Raw genomic sequence first — 15,808 nt, 5'->3', positions numbered from 1 at the left:
TCTGAGCTACATAAAGAAGGGAATTCCACCATTATTTGCATTGCAACATTTCATGTTGTCCAGTCGTTGTGTTTCCACGTTCCTGACAACAACTGGTTTCTAGGTACTAGTCAGTTTCTTGGAAGATTTTAAGCTTCTTCTGGTTCCTCCACCCTCTAGGAAGAGCCTTATCCTCCTCAGTAAAACCATCTCATATAGCATTAGGAGTCCTGCTGCCACCTTTGAGGGGTTTTGAGCTTTGACTTTTTCCTCTGTTCAGGGTGCCATGTGAAGAGCACCTTCTGCTTAGGCGCAACCTTAGGTCAGCTGTAAGGTGGCTACTACAAAGTTTGGTCAATACCTCTGGCAGACCAAGAAAGTTAAGATATGGGCCTTTACCAATATGCAGCCTGAGATGCTTGATAAGTCAGTCCTGTGACATATTCATTTTATTTGTTTGCCACAAAACTGAAGAAAGAAAACCACCTCATAACACAACAAAAAAAAAACTAAATATTTCCAAGAGTTGTTTTACTGTAATTTTAAAATTGAAAGTAGAAAATAATAGATAGTCAGATCCTTTAGGGAAATCAAATCCAAATCAACTTGATTTTCATGTGGATCAATGGGTAGAGTTATGAACATAGTACCAACAAGTTTTTATTGTGTAAGAAAGGTTTTTTAAACTTCGGGTGACTTCCTACCGATTCTTGTTACTGCGTGAATTGCCTACCACTGAATTCACCTACTGAACCACAGGCTTTAGTTTAGATAGCTGATTTAACCTCATAGATTTCAATGTTAAGCCTGTGATAAAACAATGCCTAACAATGCCTAATAAGTCAATTACAAAGTATCCTAACAGCCAACACATGCTCAATGAGTTACATAGAAAAATACTATGAAAACATCTGCAAGCATCCTTCCATTGTTCATTAAAAAAACTACTTTTTTAGTCCAAGGTTAAAGAATGCACTAACATCAAATAATATATCTATACCCTTCCTTTCTTCTCAATTAAATTTGGAATAGAACAGACTCCAAGTCTTACATAAATATATGAATATATTAGTCTCTGTTTAAAATGTCTGTTAGTACTTACTGAGAATTCTTAGAAAAATAAATATTAGAAAATGATTAGGAAAGGTTTGGGATAACAACAGAAATCACTGTCAGGACAACATCCATTTAATCAAAAATAAACAACTCCCAACATACAAAATTCCATAAATTGGACAAATTCAAATTCTCTGATTGGGCAGATATTCCAGTCTTTCAGTACCAAACATTTTAAATCTGTCTGTTGTTCATATAGATTCTACTGTTAGATTATTTTGAAGTTATCAGAATTATCTCCACACTAAATACATTTAAACTTTGTAAACCTATTCTAAATTAGGTGCAGTTGCAGAAAGCATACAATGTCTGCAATTGATTATGAATAAATCACTGAAAATGAAAAAAATGTCAGCCTTCTTTGTAGTAGTGTACTGATTAATTTAAGAGGGCTAGAGTAAAGTCACTGGTTCTCCTTTCAATTCCTACTCCTAAAACAATCACACTAGCCTGATAAGCCTGTGCATCAGTAAAAGAAAAGCAGCTATTCTTGCACAGAGCCAGAATCTGTGAATCTACTGAAAGCATGATTAACCAAATGCGTGTCAGTGACCCCTGTTTGATGATATACAGTGATGTAGTGGTATTGTATTACCTCGATGGAATGAACATCTCATTCAACTCAAGGATCCTTATTTGAAGGGCATAATCAGCTGTGACTCTGCAAAGGCCTAAGTGGCTCCCTATGCAGTCTTCTAAGAATCTGATGGTATACAAATCACTGATCTTAGTTTGACGATGGAAGTTCCCAGGGCATATTATTAGTATGTGATTGAAATTCCAAATCTCAAATGAAGTAGGAATAAGGAGAGGCAAAGAGTCCCTCACATGATCTCAGTGCAGAGAAAGTCCAAATGGCTGGCAACAAGAACACGCAGCTGAAGCCACTTGCTAGCGTCCACGGCTGCCTCTGCCTGCCACCAACCTTCTCTGCCCAATATGAACATGGAGCAGCAGCAAAAAACACAAGACCCACCTGAATCACACTGCCTACTTTCCAACAGGTAGATCTGAAAATAAGCATACCTACAGCTCATATTTGAGCCCTGACTTGTAAACTATGGTGGGAGAGAAAAAAGAAGGTTAAAGGAGGTCATTTAGCAAACGCTGATATAAGCGCGTGCATCTATGAAAACGCCTGTAATAATGTTTATCAACATCCACACTGTCAAGGAAGCCAGATATATATAATATCTAAGCGTCTCAAAGTGCAATTTAAGGTGAAAAAGTTTTGGGGAATGCCAGAGAATGTCTGTAACCGGTCTTCAGATATATAATGTCATGAGACTAGCAGTGCTAGTTTGTGCAAAGAGGTCAGTAACTGGCTGTAATGGTTTAGGAAAGGTTAATCAGGAGCCTGTGAAAAAGCTCACCCATGGAATATCATCATTTAACCCATTGATATGGGTCCCCAATTTAAACACCCATTGTTGCTCTCTTTCAAATAGACTCTTGGGGCCATTAGTCAAACAGTTAGCGGCCTTAAGCACTACTCACCGTAAATCATTGGGAGTGTGATTAGTCTAGAGAAAGTGAACGCTCAATTTGGTTGTTGTTCGTCCACATCTGATATTGCTGCGATGTTTAATGTTTATAACCTTAAACGGTCTTGTAGTCATTCATACATAACGTAACTGACAGGGGCATGTGATCATATAATGAAAATGTCACTTACCCAGTGTACATCTGTTCGTGGCATCAGTCGCAGTAGATTCGCATGTTCTGCAATAGCTCGCCATCTGGTGTTGGGCCGGAGTGTTACAAGTTGTTTTTCTTCGAAGAAGTCTTTCGAGTCACGGGACCGAGTGACTCCTCCTTTTGTCTCCATTGCGCATGGGCGTCGACTCCATCTTCGATTGTTTTTCCCCGCAGAGGGTGAGGTAGGAGTTGAATTGTAGTAATAGTGCCCATGCAATGGAGTGACTAAGTATGCACCTATTTAAGGTTGAGATGATACATATATAAATAATTGAAGGTAACTTCCAAACTGCTACAGGCTCCCGGGGAGGCGGGTGGGCACATGCGAATCTACTGCGACTGATGCCACGAACAGATGTACACTGGGTAAGTGACATTTTCAGTTCGATGGCATCTGTCGCTGTAGATACGCATGTTCTGCATAGACTAGTAAGCAGTTATTTCCCCAAAAGCGGTGGATCAGCCTGTAGGAGTGGAAGTAGTCTGAAATAATGTTCTTAATACGGCTTGACCTACTGTGGCTTGTTGTGCGGATAACACGTCTACACAGTAGTGCTTGGTGAATGTGTGAGGCGTAGACCATGTGGCTGCCTTACATATTTCTTGCATTGGGATGTTTCCTAGAAAGGCCATGGTAGCACCTTTCTTTCTGGTTGAGTGTGCCCTTGGTGTAATGGGCAGCTGTCGTTTAGCTTTAAGGTAGCAGATTTGGATGCATTTAACTATCCATCTGGCTATACCTTGTTTTGAAATTGGGTTTCCTGCATGAGGTTTTTGAAATGCAATAAAGAGTTGTTTAGTCTTTCTGATGTTTTTTGTTCTGTCAATGTAATACATCAATGCTCTTTTGACATCTAATGTATGTAGTGCCCTTTCAGCTACGGTATCTGGCTGTGGAAAGAACACTGGAAGTTCCACTGTTTGATTTAGATGGAACGGTGAAATAACCTTTGGCAAAAATTTAGGATTGGTCCTTAGGACGACTTTATTTTTGTGTAGTTGTATAAAAGGTTCCTGTATAGTAAACGCCTGAATCTCGCTTACTCTTCTCAGGGAAGTAATGGCGATGAGAAATGCCACCTTCCAGGTTAGGAACTGTATGTCGCAGGAGTGCATGGGTTCAAAAGGTGGACCCATAAGTCTAGTTAGGACAACATTTAGGTTCCATGAAGGAACAGGTGGTGTTCTTGGTGGTATAATTCTCCTAAGGCCCTCCATGAATGCTTTAATGACTGGTATTTTATATAGGGAAGTTGAATAGGTAGTCTGCAGGTATGCAGATATTGCTGCAAGGTGAATCTTAATGGAAGAGAAAGCTAGGTTAGATTTTTGTAAGTGAAGCAAGTAACCCACTACATGTTCTGGAGTTGTGTGTAATGGTTGTATTTGATTAATATGGCAGTAGCAAACAAACCTCTTCCATTTACTTGCATAGCAGTGCCTGGTGGATGGCCTTCTTGCTTGTTTTATGACTTCCATACATTCTTGGGTAAGTTGTAAGTGCCCGAATTCTAGGATTTCAGGAGCCAGATTGCTAGATTGAGCGATGCTGGATCTGGGTGTCTGATCTTTTGGTTGTGCTGTGTCAACAGATCTGGCCTGTTGGGCAATTTGATGCAGGGTACCACTGATAGGTCTAGCAGCGTTGTGTACCAGGGTTGCCTTGCCCAAGTTGGTGCTATCAATATGAGTTTGAGTTTGCTTTGACTGAGTTTGTTTACCAGGTAAGGAAGGAGAGGGAGAGGAGGAAAAGCGTAAGCAAATATCCCTGACCAGTTCATCCATAGGGCATTGCCTTGGGATTGTTTGTGTGGGTACCTGGATGCGAAGTTTTGGCATTTTGCGTTCTCCCTTGTCGCAAACAAGTCTATCTGAGGTGTTCCCCAGAGTTGGAAATAAGTGTTCAGAATTTGGGGGTGAATTTCCCATTCGTGGACCTGTTGGTGATCTCGAGAGAGATTGTCTGCGAGTTGATTTTGTATCCCTGGTATAAACTGTGCAATTAGGCGAATTTGGTTGTGAATTGCCCAATGCCAAATTTTTTGTGCTAGCAGGCTTAACTGCGTGGAGTGCGTCCCTCCCTGCTTGTTTAGATAATACATTGTTGTCATGTTGTCTGTTTTGACGAGAATGTATTTGTGAACTATTATTGGTTGGAAAGCTTTTAGTGCTTGAAAAACTGCTAGAAGTTCTAGGTGATTGATATGCAGTTTTGTTTGATGTACGTTCCATTGTCCTTGTATGCTGTGTTGATCGAGGTGTGCTCCCCACCCTGTCATGGAAGCATCTGTTGTTATTACGTATTGTGGCACTGGGTCTTGGAAAGGCCGCCCCTTGTTTAAATTTATGTTGTTCCACCACAGAAGCGAGAGGTAAGTTTGGCGGTCTATTAACACCAGATCTAGAAGGTGACCCTGTGCTTGAGACCACTGTGATGCTAGGCACTGTTGTAAGGGCCTCATGTGCAGTCTTGCGTTTGGGACAATGGCTATGCATGATGACATCATGCCTAGGAGTTGTAATACCATCTTTGCCTGTATTTTTTGTGTTGGATACATGCGTTGTATGATGGTGTTGAAATTTTGAATTCTTTGTGGACTTGGAGTGGCTACTCCCTTTGATGTGTCTATTATGGCTCCCAGGTATTGTTGTACCTTGCGTGGCAGAATTTTGGATTTTGTGAAATTGACGGTGAACCCGAGTTTGAAGAGGGTTTGTATGATCTGATTTGTGTGATTTGAGCACTGTATGAACGAATGGGCCTTGATTAGCCAGTCGTCCAAATATGGGAACACATGTATTTGCTGCCTTCTTATGTGTGCAGCGACTACCGCTAGACATTTGGTAAAGACTCTTGGTGCGGTTGTTAATCCGAAAGGCAGTACCTTGAATTGGTAATGTATTCCTTTGAATACAAACCTTAGGTATTTCCTGTGCGATGGGTGTATTGGTATATGGAAATAAGCATCCTTGAGGTCTAAAGTTGCCATGTAGTTGTGTAGTTTTAGCAATGGCAATACTTCTTGTAGTGTGACCATGTGGAAGTGGTCTGATTTGATGAAAGTGTTCACTACTCTGAGGTCTAGGATTGGTCTCAGCGTTTTGTCCTTCTTTGGTATCAGAAAGTACAGTGAGTAAACTCCTGTGTTTATTTGCGTGTTTGGCACTAATTCGATTGCATTCTTTTGCAATAGTGCCTGCACTTCTATCTCCAGGAGATTGGAATGGTGTGTTGTTAAATTTTGTGCTTTTGGTGGTATGTTTGGAGGGAATTGTAGAAATTCTATGCAATAACCATGTTGGATAATTGCTAGAACCCAAGTGTCTGTAGTGATTTCCTCCCATGCTTTGTAATAATGACCTATTCTTCCCCCTACTGGTGTTGTGTGGAGGGGGTGAGTGACATGTGAGTCATTGTTTAGTAGTAGGGGTTTTGGGGCTTTGAAATCTCCCTCTATTTCTAGGGAATTGCCCTCCTCTATATTGTCCCCGAAAACCTCCTCTATACTGTCCCTGGTAAGTGGACGGTGTTGCTTGTGAGGTGCTGGCTTGTGTGCTTTGACCCCGAAACCCCCCTCGAAAGGGCGTTTTACGGAATGTGCTGTAATTCCCTCTGCTCTGCGGGGAGTAGAGTGCGCCCATGGCTTTGGCAGTGTCCGTATCTTTTTTGAGTTTCTCAATCGCTGTGTCCACTTCTGGACCGAACAGTTCTTTTTCATTAAAAGGCATATTGAGAACTGCTTGTTGAATCTCTGGTTTAAATCCAGACGTTCGGAGCCATGCATGCCGTCTGATAGTTACAGATGTATTAATTGTCCGTGCAGCTGTATCTGCAGCGTCCATGGAGGAACGTATCTGGTTGTTGGAGATGGTCTGTCCCTCCTCAACCACTTGTTTCGCCCTATTTTGGAAGTCCTTGGGCAGATGTTCAATGAGATGTTGCATCTCGTCCCAGTGGGCTCTGTCATAGCGCGCAAGTAGTGCCTGGGAGTTCGCGATGCGCCACTGGTTTGCAGCTTGTGCTGCGACTCTTTTACCAGCTGCATCGAACTTGCGGCTTTCTTTATCTGGGGGTGGTGCATCTCCAGATGTGTGAGAGTTGGCCCTTTTCCTAGCTGCTCCTACAACAACAGAGTCTGGTGGCAGCTGTGTAGTGATGAAAGCCGGGTCCGTAGGAGGCGGCTTATACTTCTTTTCCACCCTTGGTGTGATTGCCCTACTTTTGACCGGCTCCTTAAATATGTCTTTTGCGTGCCGGAGCATACCAGGGAGCATAGGCAGGCTTTGGTAGGAGCTGTGGGTGGAGGAGAGTGTGTTGAACAAGAAATCATCCTCGACCTGTTCTGAGTGGAGGCTTACGTTATGAAATTGTGCTGCTCTAGCCACCACCTGAGAGTACGCGGTGCTGTCTTCTGGTGGAGATGGCTTTGTAGGGTAGGCCTCCGGGCTGTTATCTGACACTGGGGCGTCGTATAGGTCCCATGCGTCCTGATCTTGGTCACCCTGGCTCATGGTGGTGTGAGCTGGGGAGTGAGATGGAGTTTGTGCTGGTGAAACGTTAATCACGGGCGGAGGAGAGGGTGGTGGTGTAATTCTTTTAACCACTTTTGGTTGTGGTGCTTGTTCCGTCTGGAACTCCAACCTTCTCTTTCTCCTAATGGGGGGAAGGGTGCTTATTTTTCCTGTCCCCTGCTGAATGAAGATACGCTTTTGCGTATGGTCCACATCAGTTGCTTGTAGCTCTTCCTCAAACCTATGCTTTTGCATTTGGGAGGTTAGCGAGTGCTCTTCTGTATAAGAGCCTGAAGCTGGGTCGCTTGCAGTTTGTTTCGGCGTCGAAACTTTGTCTGCGTGTTTTTTCGGCTCCGAGGTGACTTTTTTCCTTTTCGGGGCCGAAACCTCTCGGCGTCGATCTGTTTCGGTGCCGCTGTCTCGGCGTCGAGCCGTGTCCACACCGGCATCTCGGTGTCGAGGCTTGTCTCCAGCACTTTCTCGGTCCCGAGAAGGCTGCGTGCCGGTGTCTCGACCGGAGTCGGACGATCTCGGCACTGTTTTGGCCTTTTTCGGTGCCGACGGTCGGTCACCGAATTTATGGGTGGAGCCATGGCCTGGTGGCAGTGGCGTCCCCTGGGCCTTGTAAATGTTTCTTTGTGTGGTTTTCGACGTCTTACTCACGGTTTGTGTGTCGTCGAATCCTTCGGAGTCTGAGTCTTGGATCGAGAAGGTACCTTCTTCTTCCTGTTCCTCGAACTCCCGTTGGGCTGTCGGTGCGGACGCCATTTGAAGTCTTCTGGCTCGACGGTCTCGGAGTGTTTTTCGGGACCGGAACGCACGACAGGCCTCGCAGGTGTTTTCGCTGTGCTCAGGTGACAGGCACAGGTTGCAGACCAAGTGTTGGTCTGTGTAGGGGTATTTATTGTGGCATTTGGGGCAGAAACGAAACGGGGTCCGTTCCATCGGCGTTCTTCAGCACGCGGTCGGGCCGACCAGGCCCCCGACGGAGGAACGAAAAACTACCCCGAAGGGCACCGGAGCTCTTCGATCTTCGATGCGGTGTGAAATCTAAGTACGCCGATCCCGAACGCAACAATCCCGACGAAAATCTTCCGAAATTAGCTAATTTTCCGTTCCGAAACTCGGAGCGACAGGAACACGTCCGAACCCGATGGCGGAAAAAAAACAATCGAAGATGGAGTCGACGCCCATGCGCAATGGAGACAAAAGGAGGAGTCACTCGGTCCCGTGACTCGAAAGACTTCTTCGAAGAAAAACAACTTGTAACACTCCGGCCCAACACCAGATGGCGAGCTATTGCAGAACATGCGTATCTACAGCGACAGATGCCATCGAACATACAGTTACGGGTGTTGCAATTGGTATGTTTTAGAAGACGCCATCTGCCGAGGGGGTGTAAATTCAAAGTTTCAGTTTGTGAAGTGAACGGATATACGTTAGAACTCCCACACAGGTGGTGGCCTTGCACTGGTGGGAGTTGCCACAGGGTAGTTTGTCTAGTTTCTGAAGTCAAAATCCTGGGGCAAGTATGTACTACTAGGTCTTTGATATTCCTAGTCCGTTTGAAAGCGAACAAAGGTTTTGGAATGACCTCACCGCCACTTCAGAGGATAGACCACCATTTATTGATAGTATTGGACAGAGGGGTAGAAGTGTAAACACGTCAGTCGGGCAGTTAGGTACTGTTGTCAGTAGTGCCTCTCTATAGTTGTTGCGAGCCCGTTTGCAGGCCGAGTTAATTTTCAGACGTGGGTAATGTCTTTAGTACCCCTAAATGGACTTATCTTTTCCAAATATGTGCTACTAAGTATGAAGTATATTATTTTTATTGACTACATATTTACCAGTCTCTTTCGCTCTTGTAACCATTGATGCTTCTTTGATCCACACAGAGTGACGTTAGTCCATTGGCTCGCACTTTCCTAAGGAACCCAGCCCTTAATATAGGAAGGTAAGGAGTTTTTCATTGCGAGTTATGTCACATTCTGCATGGCAGCACGTCAACATGGAGTATCACAACACTATTATTTGTGTTATACATTTCGATGATTCATACTGTATTGTAAACATACTTTGTGTTGCATTTTCTTCTGCACAGGTTCTTACCTATTTAAGTCACGAGTTGTGTAGCACTCCTCGTAAGTTACTTTTTTTGCCCTTCAGACCTTTAAATTTAACTAGGGTATGTAGTGTAGCTTAGGAGACATTTGTTTTGGTCCTGATGAAGCACCACATGATCCGTATGGACTTCGAAGGCGTGAAACATGTTGACCTCATATAACAGCTAAAGGGAGATTGTCCCTATTAGTTTTTTGGTGTTAGTAGAGTGGTGGAACTTTATTTCTATGCCACTACCTTGTGTTTTTAACATTGACCGAGAGCCTCAACGCCTATTAAAACACATTGTTTTGAGGTTCTTGAGCCAATTTTAACCTCCTTTTCCCCTGCTCTTCCCTGATAGTAGGTTTAAATTCATTCCTACTTTAATCACGGCACACACTTCAAATCAAGATCTCTGGCAAAGGGCCCCCTTGTGGGGCCCATCAGACACTGCAGCGCCAGTCTGACGAGGAGCTAGCCCTATGATGAAGCATGACATCCATTGGATGTGTATGGGCTCTTGCTTCTAATTTTAGAAGTGTCTCTAGAACCCGTGTTCTTAATTCTTTCCTGATCAATCAGACTGTGAGAATGGCCTCCTCTTTTTCCACTAAGACCTTGTTGTGTGGGTTCCACTAGGGCTTCCTGATTAACCCTTTTTTTTTTAATTTGCATTGATGTTGTATACTAATGACCCTCAAATAGTGGTGTCAGTGGCAGATGGTCCCACAGCAGCTGATTACCTCCATGAGTGCATGCTGAATGTTACGAAATGGATAAGTATGGTTGCTCTGAAATTTAATGGAGACAAAACAGAGCTTATCTATTTTGGCGTGCCAAACCTGACTCAATGCCCAACTGATGGCCGAGTAGGTTAGAGGAACCACCTATTCCAGCTTAAATGGGAAAAAGCCCAGTTGCCATTATTGATGCCAAACTAACTTCAGATAAGCAGGCAAATGCAGTCCCCGCAGCCAGTTTTGTGCAACTGAGGCAGGTTCTTCCTCTTCTCCCTAAGCAAACCCACACCCTTTGCTGCAGGCTCTGGCTTTATCTTGCAGCCTGTTTTATGCAACTGAGGCAGGTTTGTAATAGTATCCCTCTTTTCCCTAAGAAAACCCACACCGTTTGGTGCAGGCTCTGGTTTTATCTTGACTGTAGTATTGCAATGCATTATATTTAGGCCTACTCCAAAACACTGTCCAGAGTACATGTCCAGAAAGGCACTGCTAAGCTGCTGACCAAGAAAAGTAAATTAAAATCGTCATCAGCAGCCCTGAGGGAACTTCTTTGGCTCCACATAAAGCAGACAATTCTGTTTAAAACTGCCTGCATCACTCTAATACATAACTGACCCTATCATTATCACTGAAAAACTTAGGATGTATACTCCTAACAACCGGAGACTACATATTTCATAACACCGCAAAGAATCAAGAGCAGGAGAAAAGGGGGCTGATAATTTACTTTCCTGGCTCCAAAGGGCTGGAGCTCCATACCTATTAATTTGAGAGTGGAACCTAATTGCTGGCATTTCGCCAACACCAGAAAACATGGCTTTTCAATCAGGTCCAATCTTTCTGAAAGCTTTCTGATTAAGCATGAGGATATTAACTTGGGTTTTTGATGTGCATTATAAATAATTTTCATCATCATCAAGTCACCAGGAGGTGCAAGGAATAAACACCAAGAAACCGGGCCTTCTCATCTATGTCCACAGACTGTAGAAACATATCCCATCAGGCCCTTTCCCCCTCAGGTGCCAGGCCTTTTTTTTGGCTATTTGAGCAGTTCGCACTTAGGCCCTCATAACCTTTTGTCCACATAAGCTACCCACGCCAAATTTGCGTCCTTTTTTTTCCAATATTCTAGGGATTCTAGAGGTACCAATGAGTTTATGGGTTCCCCTAAAGGAGACCAAGAAATTAGCCAAAATACAGCAAAAAAATCGTTTTTTTTAGTAAAATGGGAAAAAAAGGCTGCAGAAGGCAGCTTGTGGTTTTTTCCCTGAAAATGGCATCAACAAAAGGTTTGCAGTGCTAAAATCACCCGCTTCCCAGCTTTCAGGCACAGGCAGACTTGAATCAGAAAACCCAATTTTTCAACACAATTTCGGCATTTTACTGGGTATACCCATTTTTACTATTTTTGTGCTTTCAGCCTCCTTCCAATTAGTGACAGAAATGGGTGTGAAACCAATGCTGGATCCCAGACTACTAAACATTTCTGAAAAGTAGACAAAATTCTGAATTCGAGAAAGGGTAATTTGTGTTGATCCTACAAGGTTTTCCCACAGAAAATAACAGCAAAAAGAAAAAGAAAATTGAAATTGAGGTAAAAAAACAGCCATTTATCTCAATGTTTTACTCTGTAACTTTTCCCGTATGTCAGATTTTTTGAAGCAATATACCGTTACATCTGCTGGACTCTTCTGGTTGTGGGGATATATAGGGCTTGTAGGATCATTAAGAACCCTAGGTACCCAGATCCAATAAATGAGCTGCACCTTGCAATGGGTTATCATTCTATATCGGGTATACAGCAATTCATTTGCTGAAATATAAAAAGTGAAATATAGGTATCAAAAAACCCTTTGTATTTCCAAAATGGGCACAAGATAAGGTGTTGAGAAATAGTGGGTATTTGCACATCTCTAAATTCCGGGGTGCCCTTACTAGCATGTGAATTACAGGGCATTTCTCAAATAGATGTCTTTTTTACACACTGTTTTACATTTGGAAGGAAAAAATGTAGAGAAAGACAAGGGGCAATAACACTAGTTTTGCTATTCTGTGTTCCCCCAAGTCTCCCAATAAAAATGGTACCTCACTTGCTTGTGTAAGCCTAATGCCCACGACAGGAAATACAACGTGGACACATCACATTTTTACATTGAAATCGGACGTGTTTTTTGCAAAGTGCCTAGCTGTAGATTCTGGCCTCTGGCTCAGCCAGCACCTATGGAAACCTACCAAACCTGTGCATTTTTTAAACCTGGACACCTAGGGGAATCCAAGATGGGGTGACTTGTTGAGCTCTCACCAGGTTCTGTTACCCAGAATCCTTTGCAAACCTTAAAATTTGGCCAAAAACACAATTTTTCCTCACAATTTGGTGACAGAAAGTTGGAGACTCTGATAGGAGGCACAAATTTCCTTCCACCTAGCATTCCCCCAAGTCTCCCGATAAAAATGGTACCTCACTTGTGTAGGTATGCCTAGTGCCCGTGACAGGAAATGCCCCAAAACACAACGTAGACACATCACATTTTTACATTGAAATCGGACGTGTTTTTTGCAAAGTGCCTAGCTGTGGATTTTGGCCTCTAGCTCAGCCGGCACCTAGGGAAACCTAACAAAACTGTGTATTTTTTTTAAACTAGACACTGAGGGGAATCCAAGATGGGGTGACTTGTGGGGCTCTCAACAGGTTCTGTTACCCAGAATTCTTTGCAAACCTCAAAAATTGGTCAAAAAAATACTTTTCCCTCACATTTCGGTGACAGAAAGTTCTGGAATCTGAGAGGAGTCACAAATTTCCTTCCACCCAGTGTCCCCCCAAGTCTCCTGATAAAAATGGTACCTCACTTGTGTGGGTAGGCCTAGTGCCCGCAAAAGGAAATGGTCCAAAACACGTTTTTCACCCTGAACTCAGCAGCCATAAAGGGAAACCTACCTAACCCAAACATTTATGAAAACTAGACACCCGAGAGAATCCAGGGAGGTGTGACTTGCGTGAATTCCTCAATGTTTTCTTACCCAGAATCCTCAGCAAACCTCAAATTTAGCTAAAGAATCAATTTTTTTCCACATTTCTGTGGGATAAATTTCCACCCAATGATCCCCTCAGTCTCCCGGTAAAAATTATACCTCACTTGTGTAGGTGGGCCAAGTGCCTGTGACAGGGAAGAGCCAAAAACATGTTAAAATTGAGGAGAAACCAAAGCGGGTCCAAAAGGGCAGTTTGGAATAAAACATTTCTAGGCTGACAAGTGGGCAAAAATTTTATCGGTATAGATGAGACAATGCTGGGTGGTAGGAATTTTGTGGATTCCTGCAGATTCCGGAAGGTTCCATCACAAAAATGTGGAAAGAATTTATGATTTCCAGCAAAGTTGGTGGTTTGCAGGGCATTGTGGGTAAGAAAATGGTGCGGGGTGCATGTGAAGCACACCACCCTGGACTCACCCAGATGTGTCTAGGTCTTTTGGATTTTTCTACATGGCAGCGTCCCGATGTCCAGAAAGTACAGTCCTCACCATTCCAAGTGGGACGATTTTGAGAGTTAGCCAAGCTCTCATGGCCCAAATGTAAAACCAAAACGCAAAAAAATCAAATGTCCTCTTGCTTGCCGGATAAGATGTTTTAGTGTGCGGGGTGAGAGCTGAAAAACTGTTACCCCCTTCAGCTGGGGTGGGGGCATAACCATGCCCATACTGGTTGGTAGCGACCACCACACTATTTTTAGTTTTGTTTTTTAATTCCCTGGCATCTTTTTGCCCCCCCGTGGTGTGTATCAGGGGTAATTTTCCCATATTCCCACTGGTGGGCAGAACAACTTTGGCCCCATTTATTTGGGGTGGAGTTATGGCCACACCACTACCCTCTTATTTTGAAAAAAGAATCTTCCCTGGTCTCAGATGGGCTTTCTGCCCCTCTTGGGGGCAGATAAGCCGATCTGCCCCAGAGGGGGGCTGATATGGCCAACAGTAATGTGCCCCCATGGGGAGCGACCCTTGCCCAAGGGGCTGCCCCCAAACAAAACACACACACCAATCTTTGGTGCCTAAGTAGTTTCTGCCCCCCAACCTAATAGAAATAGGCCGATCTGCCCCCAAGGGGAGCAGAAATGGCCTAAAATAAATTTGCCCCCCCCCTCCAGGGGAGCGACACTTGCCTAAGGGGTCGCTCCCCTAATGTGAAACTGAGAACAAAAAGAAAATCCCTGGTTTCTTGTGCAGAAATTGCCTAGTTCATTTTGCCTCCAGGGGAGAGACCCTTGCCTAAGGGGTTGCTCCCTACATATAAAAATAAAAACACACACAAAAAAAAAGATCCCTGGTGTCTAGGGGTTTCTGCCCTCCTCCGGGATGCAGATGGGTCTAATTATAATAGGCCGTTCTGCCCCCAGCAGGGGCAGAAATGGCCTAAAAATATTTTGCCCCCAAGGGGCCGCTCCCCTTATGTATAAATATCAACAACAAAAAATCCCTGGGGTCTAGTGGCATTTCTGCCCCCTTGGGGGCAGTCTGGGTTAATAAAAATCAGCCGATCTTGCCTAAAGACAATTTGCCCCCCAGGGGAGCGAACCTTGCCTAAGGGTTCGCTCCCCACATAAAACAAATATATATATATATATATGTATATATATATATATATATATATATATAAACCAAAAAATATATATATCCCTGGTGTCTAGGGGTTTCTGCCCCCCTGGGGGCAGATTGGCCTAATTAGATTAGGCCGATCTGAAAAGGCCTAAAAATAATTTGCCCCCTTGGAAAGCGGCCCTTGCCATTAGGGGCCGCTCCTATTATGACAAACAAAAACAAATTCCCTGGTGTCTAGTGGCATTTCTGCTGTCCGATCGCATCACAATCAGGCAGCAGGAATGTTGAGAGAGAGACATGAAAGGAGAGGCCTTTCCTCTCCTTTCATGCCTATCCCGCCCCCTCCACGTGATCGGAGGAGAAATGCTTTCGCATTTCTCCTTCGATCCGCGCTGGAAGCTCAGCTTCCAGCGCAGAGGGGTAGGCCTCTGATGAGGTTAGCGTGAGATCGTGCGCTGACGTCATCAGACGTCACGGGCAGGGTGTAAGGGGAAGCGATTCCCCTTCCATCCCTGCCCAGGGAAAGGGGGTGCTTGGCCATCGGGGGGAGCACTAGCGCTTCCCCCGGGGGCATATAGCAGGATGAACTGGTCTCGTCCTCAGCACCAGGCAACCGTTGTCAAGGGCGAGACCAGCTCGTCCTGGGCACCCAAGGGGTTAAAATATTCATTTCTATCACACTTGAGAGTGACAAAAAAGTGCTTCTTTTCTGCTTTCCTAACTGCTGAATGTACATAATTTATTTACAGTTATTCACATTTCGTTGTGTTTTACAAACATATGACATCCTAGATCCTCTCTTTTCATTTCACATGCCCTCTACCACTGTAAGATTGTCACATAATTCACTTTACTTTTCTTTCTCTGACTGCTAAGCGAGAAGAGGTTGTAAACACCAATCCCCGCATTAAAAAATAAGCATCAATATATAGAATTGAAAGGCATCTTTATTTATTGTTTGGAGATTCATGACCCACAAAAAATCGAAGACTGAGTCATTTTCCATTAAAATGGGTATCATTTAAAAAGATTTCTTAGGGTTGTTTACGTCTAAGGGGTGGAGGCCTA

At 43.9% G+C, this 15,808-nt stretch overlaps 1 protein-coding gene across 1 annotated transcript in view; it reads right to left on the bottom strand.

Annotated features, from left to right (window-relative positions):
- LOC138299504 (ras-related protein Rab-18-B-like) overlaps positions 1 to 15,808 on the bottom strand; it is a 306,733-nt gene that overhangs the window by 202,540 nt on the left and 88,385 nt on the right. The window lies entirely within an intron of this gene.

The sequence above is a fragment of the Pleurodeles waltl genome, chromosome 6 (assembly GCF_031143425.1).
Source record: "Pleurodeles waltl isolate 20211129_DDA chromosome 6, aPleWal1.hap1.20221129, whole genome shotgun sequence".
In the NCBI taxonomy this organism is placed as follows: Eukaryota; Metazoa; Chordata; class Amphibia; order Caudata; family Salamandridae; genus Pleurodeles; species Pleurodeles waltl.
This window is presented reverse-complemented; position numbering and strand designations above follow the sequence as displayed.